The sequence below is a fragment of the Tenrec ecaudatus genome, chromosome 1 (genome assembly GCF_050624435.1).
Source record: "Tenrec ecaudatus isolate mTenEca1 chromosome 1, mTenEca1.hap1, whole genome shotgun sequence".
In the NCBI taxonomy this organism is placed as follows: domain Eukaryota; kingdom Metazoa; phylum Chordata; class Mammalia; order Afrosoricida; family Tenrecidae; genus Tenrec; species Tenrec ecaudatus.
The window spans coordinates 42,461,575-42,471,087 of NC_134530.1; the positions used below are offsets into that span (position 1 = coordinate 42,461,575).

A 9,513-nucleotide genomic window follows, 5' to 3' on the forward strand; every position below is an offset into this window, starting at 1 on the left:
GGAACAGATTACAAGGATCTACATATAACCTCCTCCCGGGGGGGACATACAGCAGAGAAGTGGGTGAAGGGAGACGTCAGATGGTGTAAGATATGACAAAATAATAATTTATGAATGATGAAGGGTTCATGAGAGAAGAGGCAGCAGGGAGGGAGGGGAAAATAAGACACTAATATTAAGGGCTCAAGTAGAAAGCAAATGTTTTGAGAATGATGATGGCAACAAATGTACAAATGTACTTGACACAATGGATGGATGGATGGATTGTGATAAGAGTTTTTTGAGTGCTCTATCTGTCTGTCTGTCTCTCTCTCTCTTTCTCCTCAAAAAAAAAAGAGTTGTATGAGTCTCAATAAAATGATCAAAAATAAAATAATAATAATAAATTATCAAGGGCTCATGGGGCAGGGAGGAGTGGGGAGAGAGGTGAAAAAATGAGGAGCTAATACCAATGACTCAAGTAGAAACCCAATGTTTTGAGAATGATGATGGCAACAAATGTACAAATGTGCTTGACACAATGGATGGATTGTGATAAGAGTTGTACAAGTCCCCAATAAAATAAATGTTTTTAAAGTTACAGTCTTCAAACCACACAGGGTCTGTCCTGTCCTGCCTCACAGAGCTGGCCTTGACTCAATGGCCGAGAGTGAAACGATGGCAGTGCTTTAAGTACTGTCCTTACAGCAGCTCTTCAAGGTTGTTAGTACTGTCTCTGCTTTAAAGATCATTCATTGAAAGTTCAGAGAGATAGACTCATTGATCCAAAGCTGTATAATTAGCAAGAGGTAAAACTCAGATTTGAGCCATGGCCTGTGACAGCCCCCGGCTCCCCAAAGCCTGGCCCCCTCTCTTACCCAGCTGCCTTCCTCAGTGGTGCTTGGTGACTGTGATAGGTAGGTTTGTTGTGCCCACCTGGCCAATAGGAACATGTGGGATTAGTCATGCCACCGTCTGATTGGAGGTCAAAGCGATACATGGCTCTGCAAGGCCCGCCGCCCCCCTCTCTCTTGCTCTCTGGTATTCGGAGCACGTGCTGGAGCATCCTGCTGCTTTAGCGAGGTCTCTGCCTCAACTTGTGAGCAACATTACCTGCAGGCCAAGCCAACCCCGTCGATCCTGTCGCTAGACCTTGAGGCTCCTTCCAGACGTGCTTTGCTCTGCTGTTGGTATGTACATCACGTGAGCTTGTGCCTGGTGGATCCTGCTGCCTTGCATTGCTTGAGTTCCATATCCCATCCAGGCCTGTTTCACTAAACTCTTGAGCTACTGACTGTTGGTGACCCACCCTGCTGTTTGCTGCCTGTGGGCAGACTCTGCTTGCCTTGCCAGAGGCAGGCCTCCGCTGTCTGCTTCCTTGACCTTGGACGCAGCAGCCCATGTAGTTGAAGGACTTCCAGTCTATGAACTGCTCCACAGAAGTGAGTTGAACTGAACCCCTGTACTGCTGTGCAGACGAATTAGCAGTTATATTCCTTCTTGCGGTATGAACCTATTGTCTTATATATACATAATCCTAAATTCACTGGTTTTTGTTTCTCTAGAAAACCCTAACACAGTGACAGAAGTGGGCAGTCCTTGCTCTGTCTCCTGGGACGCTTATAGGGTCTTCAAACATACACCCCTTTTCTGGAATTCACCATGAACCCCTCAGGCAGCGTTTGTTTAAATCAGAAGTGATTAAACTTTTCCTGTAAAGAGCCTGAGAATAAATGCTTTTCAGGTCAAATACAGTCTGTGGTGTATTCTTCATTTGTTTTCTTCCACCGCTTTGAAAATACAAGATCAGACGAGCCAGTCAGGGTGCAGCATAGCACTGACAAAACATAGAACTTTCTGCAGCTCTTTAATGCTTCCACCCACCTCCCCCACTATCATGACCCTGGTTCTACCCTACAAATCCGCCTAGACCGGAGCATGTACACGGGTACAGATAAGAGCTCCCAACATAGGGAATCCAGGACAGATAAACCCCTCAGAACCAATAATGAGAGTAGCGATACCAGGAGGGTAAGGGGAAGGTGGGGGGAGAAATGAGGAACCGATCACAATGGTCTACAAATAACCCCTTCCCAAGGGGACGGACAACAGAAAAGTGGGTGAAGGGAAACAGTGGTCAGTGGAAGACATGAAAAATACATATATAAACTATCAAGGGTTCATGAGGGAGGGTGTGGGGGAAAGGCCAGCCCCCCACACCTAATCACAGGTTCAGTAAGCACAATTGTACAGTATATATATATATTATATATATGATTATAGTACAATCCTAGAGAGATAGGGAGAGATGGAAGAGAGAGTAAAATAAAGAAGTCAAACACATCTCATAGTAGCATGCTCACCTCAGCCCTGCTTGGTGGTCCAGGGCAGGAGAGAACCGGAAAGAGGGATGTTTATTGCTAGCCAAGGCTTATGTCTACTTAGGGGGCGTGATTACAGGTAATCACACGTCACAGGAAGGGGCAGTGCAATAGGCATACACATCATAGGGGGGGATGTACAATAAGCAAAAGGGTGACAGGAAGGGGGTAAGCTAGGGGTGTACACGTAACAGGAAGGGGAGGGACTAAAGGTATGCATATGACAAGGGTGGACTCTGGACTCAATATGGCGGCCTAACCTTGGTCCCTCTTGAGTGGGCTTGACCTCTCTGTGTTCCCCTACAAGGAAACAATCAACTACTATCCTTATCCGAAAGGGAGTGGGCCCTACTTATTGTGGGATAAACAATGGTGTCTGCTTGCTCTGGATGGCTGATAACCCCAAGGGAGAATAACCCCTGACCTACTTCTGTTGACCTCCAAGTGTATAGTCAGCTACCACGTGTAGCAAGCAGCTCGGTTTGGCACACATTTGGGGGATGGGTGGGGGTAGCGGAAAATGAGGAGCTGATTGATATCAAGGGGTCAAGTAGAAAGAAAATATTTTGAGAATGATGATGGCAACATATGTACAAATGTGCTTGACACAATGGAAGGATGTGATAAGAGCTATATGAGCCCCCAATAAAATGACTTACAAGCAAACAAACAAAAAGAAAATGCGAGATCATTCTCAGTATCAGGCTGTGAACACTGTGCTGCCTCGTCACAGGACACGAGCCTGGAGTGATCAGTCAAGGCTAGCAAGGTCTGTGTCTAGGACAGTTCCGCGGGTTTCCCTCCATAGTCCTGGCCAATCAGTGCAGACATTCCCAAGGGAAGGTCTGGTTGGATGATGAGGTGGCTAAAATATGACAGCTGATCTGTGCCGTCCACCATCAGTCCACACCGCTTTCAGCCACCTGCATCCTCCACCAGCGCCGTCATGCCCAAGTGCCCCAAGTGCAGCAAGGAGGTGTACTTACTGAGCGGGTGACGTCCCTGGGGAAGGACTGGCACCGGCACTGCCTCAAGTGTGAGAAATGTGGAAGGACGCTGACCTCCGGGAGTCCCGCCGAGTATGAGGGCAAGCCTTACCGCAACCAGCCCCGCTATGCAGCCATGTTCAGGCCCAAAGGTTTGGGGCAGGGAGGAGCTGAGAGCCACACATTCAAGTACACCCAAGTAGCAGCCTAGCCAGCGCAGCAGCCCCCTTTCCAAGCTGGACATCCCTTGGGCCTGGAAGGGGTTAGGGATGCGGAGCCCTTACTTCTCCATCCTCTCTGCAGACCCCACCCACTGTTGGCCCTCCAGGCAGACACTGGATCTTGTTCCCCAGCACCTGAAACTCCTCTGTAGCCCTGGACACCCTCAGTAAACTTTATTCACTCAGAAGGGGGAAAAATATGACAGCCATGCACTTTTGCTTAGGAGGTGTCAAACAGCAACGGGAGACTTAAAAATTAAAGAGGGTTTTTTTTTAATGTTTTTTTTGTTCTTTGATGCCTTTAAGACTCCAGACGCTATATCTTTGATAGCCGGGCACCATCAGCTTTCTTCACCACATTTGCTTATGCATCCATTTGTCTTCAGCGATCATGTCGGGAAGATGAGCATCATGGAATGCCAGTTTAATAGAACAGTGTTCTTGCATTACACGATCGCTTAAAGCAGCGGTTCTCAACCTGGGGGTCACAACCCCTTTGGGGGTCAAACAACCCTTTCACAAGGGTCACCCAATTCATAACAGTAGCAAAATTACAGTTACGAAGTAGCAACGAAAACAATTTTGTGGTTGGGGGGTTCACCACACATGAGGAATTATATTAAAGGGTCACGGCATTAGGAAGGTTGAGACCACTGGCTTAAAGGCTTGAAGATAAACAAGCAGTCATCTAGCTGAAAAGCAACAAAGCCTACATGGAAGAAACACACCAGCCTGTGTGATCATGAGATGTCGATGGGATCAGGTATCAGGCATCTAAGACCCAGAACAAAATCATACCCAAGGTGAATTGGGGATGGGGCATGGAGTGGAGACCAAATGTCCATCTGTAGACAATTGAGCATCCCCTCACAGAGGGAACGACCCTTTCACAGGGGTTGCCTAAGACCATCAGAAAACACATATTTCTGATGGTCTTAGGAACTGAGACACTGCTCCTCTATCTGTCTCCAGGAGGGTCTGCCCACATGCAGATATGCCAACCTATGAGTACCTGGCATGAAAACTGTTACCCATGCTACACCATGCTTCAAGACAAAATTTCATTGATTTGTAATTAGAAATAAATATTCACAATATATAATTACATATTGTTTTGTGATGAATCACTATGCTTTCATTATGTTCAATCTGTAACGATGAAAATACATCCGGCATATCAGGTATTTACATTATGATTCATAACAGTAGCAAAATTATAGTTATGAAATAGCAACAAACATGATGTTATGGGTGGGGGTCACCACAACATGAGGAACTGTATTGAAGGGTCGTGGCATCAGGAAGGTTGAGAACCCTGTCCTATAGTGTTTATGCAAGTAAAAGAGGAACTGGCCACAGCACAACCTCCTTCCTGACGCACTGAAAAGAAGAGATATCCTATTGCTCAGCACTACCTTGTCTGAGGATTCCAGATATCTTTTTGTTCCTGCCTCTCACTAACAGTATCACCAGTCGTGTGGGTTACAGTAGCTGGTGGATTACTGTGCAATTTTTCAAGCTGGGGAACACATTATCCAGGTAAGTGGGCCTGAAGGAAACACCATCCCATGTTGGACTGTCTGCCTTTGGAACGTCAGGATTACCCCATTTTCTTTTGTGACAGGTGTTTAGCTTTACTGTGCTGTGGTGGAGTGTGGGGGCTTACCTTTTATGGTCGTTCTAGCCATGATTTTGTAAATGCTCACCAGAAGATTGGGTAGAATTATCCAAATAAGGTGTCTGTGGCCCATCGAGGGGATTGGACAACTTGCTAATGATAGAAATACAGGAAATAGCACTTTTGCTGGGGGTGGGACCATGCAGAGAAGGTGTATGGACCCCCAACACGAGGAGTGGTCAGTTCCCCATTCCACTAGGCTTAAAATGAGCCATCCACGAGGTGCAAGAAGGGACCTAAACCAACAAGATGAGACAGGAGTACAGCATGGCTTCTGGACCTGAGGCCCCTGTGCTGAGAACCTCCTAGACCCAGGACCCAGAGAGCTGTTAATACTGCAGAGAGTGAGAGATGGCTCATAGCAGCAATGAAGAAATCGTGGGATTAGGGAGCAGAAGCAGGAGACCAGTACAAGATGGCGCTGAGCTTTCAGGCCCACTGAATGCCTTTGGGAAAGAAGCTTGCTAATGGAATGGAATGCCTTTGGTCTAGATCTGTGGTTCTCAACCTTCCTAATGCCAAGACCCTTTCATACAGTTCCTCATGTTGTGGTGACCCTCTCCGCAACCATAACATTATTTTCGTTGCTACTTCATCACTGTCATTTTGCTACTGTGATGAATCGGGCGAGCCCTGTGAAAGGGTTGTTCAACCCCTAAAGGGGTCGAGACCCACAGGTTGAGAACCGCTGGTCTAGGCTCATTGGCCCATGGAGCAAGAAGCTCAGAGCCTTTGAATAAGAAGCATGCTGGTAGTGTTTGCCTCCAGCACGCACTTATGGGTGGTACTCATGGGCTTTGTAAGACTTTCCCAAACAAGTCAGAGGTTGGGCTGGGCCAAGAGGCCTGAAGGGCTGAGGGGTCAAAGGCTAAGAGGTAAAGGGCAAGGGACTAGTTTGTCTGTGGACCTGGAGAAGAAGCGGCTGTCCTGATCAAAGAACTGTATCTTCAGCTTTTCCTGATCCTGAATTGTAACCCATTGCCCCCAGAATAAGCTCCATTATTGAGTACTGTCAGAATTCTGCATGACTACTGCAATGAGTCATCAAACCCAGCAGAAGTGAAGTTGAGTTGGAGGAATGGTGTCAGGATTGATAAAAACATGGAAGAGAAATGGCAACGCTAACGTCCTAGCCTCAGGCTGACGCTGCTAAGGATGACCCTGCCCCTTCATGAAGTTAGAGGAGGAGGTCAGCTGCCCCAGCCACGCCTTTTTCACTCTCTAAATGGCTTTATGAATGAGTGATTTTATAAGAGTAACAATGAATACCTATAGAGACTCCCGCATGTCCTAAGGTACACTGACCTATGAGTCTCCGACCATCCATGCAAGGTAGTGCCCAGGTCTATGGGTCCTTGGGTGGATTCCATTAGCAGTCTTTAGGGCAGTCTGAAGCTCCACCAAAAAAATACATGCACCTACAGGTCACACACCACACCTTCGTGATCACTACTCTATGGAAAAGGGATGGATCAATTCGTGTGAGTCGGTTTTCCGCTAAGGAATTATTACAAACATATAAGTGTCCTACAAACACCAGCATTTGTTTCTCACGGGAATAAGCATCACGGATACGAGGGGAATGGTCTGTGGGTGTAGCACAGTATTGAGGTTAGATTAAAACTGGGTATCTGAGGTTGATGTACTAGTCCGGAGGCGTGCCACAATCTCACACGCTGTTGTTTGGCAGTGGTGCCAATGAGATTTGTTACAGCAGCGGGTACCAAGCCATAATCTGATAGAGGCCATGCTAGTGGGTCTGAAAGTTCGTGTACAGTCAGAGCTGACAATCGGTTACGTTCCTGGTATTGGTTCCTGAGTGCACCAGATGAGCAAACACGTCGACACTAGTGGAGACTGGTGTAAGCACTAAGATAAAACTTGAGAAGCGCTTCATAATGAAGGGGTACGATTCAGAAGGATGTATAGTAAAGCACACAACCCGAAACAATAGCTACAGTGAGGCAAGTTCCTTTCACCTCCTGCGTGACAGGCTAAAATGTTACCCAAGGAGAAGTCTGCAGGTATGAAGCCCCAGGAAGGCGCACAGCATAAAGTCCAGAGGCTTCACAGGCTTCATGGAGACTTGTTCGCCCTTGGGATTTCAGATACCATCTGCTTCTGACCACAGGAATGTTTGGACTTCAGCTTAAGTCTTTTAACTGGTTGACCAGGAAGGTCAATCCAACTCGATGAGGGGTCTTCCTCGTTTCTGTTGCCCCTCTACTATGGATGATGTCCGTCTCCAGGGATTGGTCTCTCCTGACAACACATCCAAAGGATGTGAGACGAAGACTTGCCACCTTTGTCTCTTAGGAGCACACTGGCCTTACTTCTGCCAACAGATTGGTTTGTCCTTTCAGCAGCATGTGGTACTTACAATATTCTTCTCCAGCACCACCACTCAAATGCACCGATTCTTCGATAGTCTTCCGTAGTCAGTGTCCAACCGTCACATGCTTATGTTGCAATAGGGACTAGCTCGGCTTAGGTCAGGTGCACCTAAATCCTCAAAGTCACATCTTTGCTCTTCAGTACTCTAAAGGGGTCTTGTGCAGCAGATGGACCTAATGCAGCACACCTTTTGATCTCTTGACCGCCGCTCCCGTGAGCCTGAGAAGTGATTGTGGACATGGGTCAGACAAAATCCTTGCCAACTTTAACCTTTTCTCCATTTATCATGAGGTTTGTTACCTACTGGTCCAGTGGTAAGGATTTGGGTCTTCTTTACATTGAGTCTAATCTGCAATGGCGGCTACAATCAGCAGCAAGTGCTTCAAGTCCTCCTCACGTTCAGTCAGCAAGATGGTGTCATCTGCATCTCACAGGCTAATTTTTCCAGATGATCCTTGGTAAGACTAGACCAAGAAGAGAGGTACAAGCAGGTGGCAGAGCTACAGTGTTGGTCTATGTATCAGGCAGGAGCCCTAGAAGGTAACTTCACACTTACCATTTTTTAATTAATAAATCTTTTTATTGGGGCTCATAAAACTCTTATCACAATCCATACATACATCAATTGAGTAAAGCACCCTTATACATTCGTTGCCCTCGTCATTCTCAAAATGCGCCTTCCACTTGGGTTCCTGGAATCAGCTCGGTTTCCTTTTATTTCCCCCTCCCCCTCCCTCCCCGCTCTGCCCTTCCCCCTGCTCCCTTAATAGTTTATAAATAATGATTTTATCTTATCTTACACTGCCGGACGTCTCCCCTCACCCACCCTCCCATTGCTCATCTCCCAGAGAGGAGGTTACACATAGATCTCCAAGATCAGTTCTCCCTTTCTACACCCCCTTCCCTCCTAGTGTCGCCACTCCCACCGCTGGTCCTGAGGGGTTCGTCTGTCCTAGATTCCCTGTGTTTCCAGATCCCTACTGCACCGCTGTGCATCCTCCAGTATACCCAGGTCCACAAGGCAGAATTGGGGTAACACTTACCATTTTTAAAGAAGGTTGTGTTTGCTCAAAGTTCAAGACTCGTAGTCTTAAAAAAAAAAAAACAACAACCAATGCTTGATAATGTTCTGTCACATGACAATGATGTCTCTAAAGTGGACCAGAAAGATATATAAGCCAAAAACATATAAAAGCATGAATGGATTCAGGGCTTGCACTTAATTCTAGCCCTAACGTAAGAACAATTAGTTCTTATAACATGATCCTAATCTAAGAGCAATTCGTTCGTGTGGCATGACCCTGCTAGAGATCACTGACGATCTGGGTGCTACAGCAAAGCATGGGGAGGAAACCAGACGGCAAGGGCCATTTTTAGCACAACAATGTTCCAGGCGACATTTGGGACGTACTTCAAGTGGTGGCGCTAGTTCCTCTATGTGGTCTTTTGCCTCAGTTCCTTCCCAACTGGAGGGGCTCCCTTTGCCCTGGTTTTCTACCTCGGACGGTTTGGTGCTTCTGGTCAGAGTGACTGAGCGCTTTGTGGTAAGCTAGGAACAACTTGGTTTTGGTGTTTTTCATATGGTCCTGGGCTGCAGCCTGACCGATGATTGGATCGTACCTTGTACGGACTGGTCACTGGACTATGCCAGTGAGGCGGGGATTGGTCAGGAAGAGAAGCAACAAGAGGGTGGACAGCGAGAGGCAGAGAGGCATGCAAGGAACCTCCACAAAGAACTAGCACATGTCAACAGCTGTGAACACGAGCAGCCCAAGGGGGACCCAATGGCAGAGGTGGTGGCAGCAAGGCTGATGATGGCAGCAGATGGCAGAGCCAAGAGGAGCCTATCCTCAGGGCTAAAACACCTGCATCGT

At 47.2% G+C, this 9,513-nt stretch overlaps 1 pseudogene; it reads left to right on the forward strand.

Annotated features, from left to right (window-relative positions):
• Positions 1–3,306: 3,306 nt before the first annotated feature.
• LOC142460517 (cysteine-rich protein 1 pseudogene) lies at positions 3,307–3,557 on the forward strand (annotated as a pseudogene).
• Positions 3,558–9,513: the final 5,956 nt, after the last annotated feature.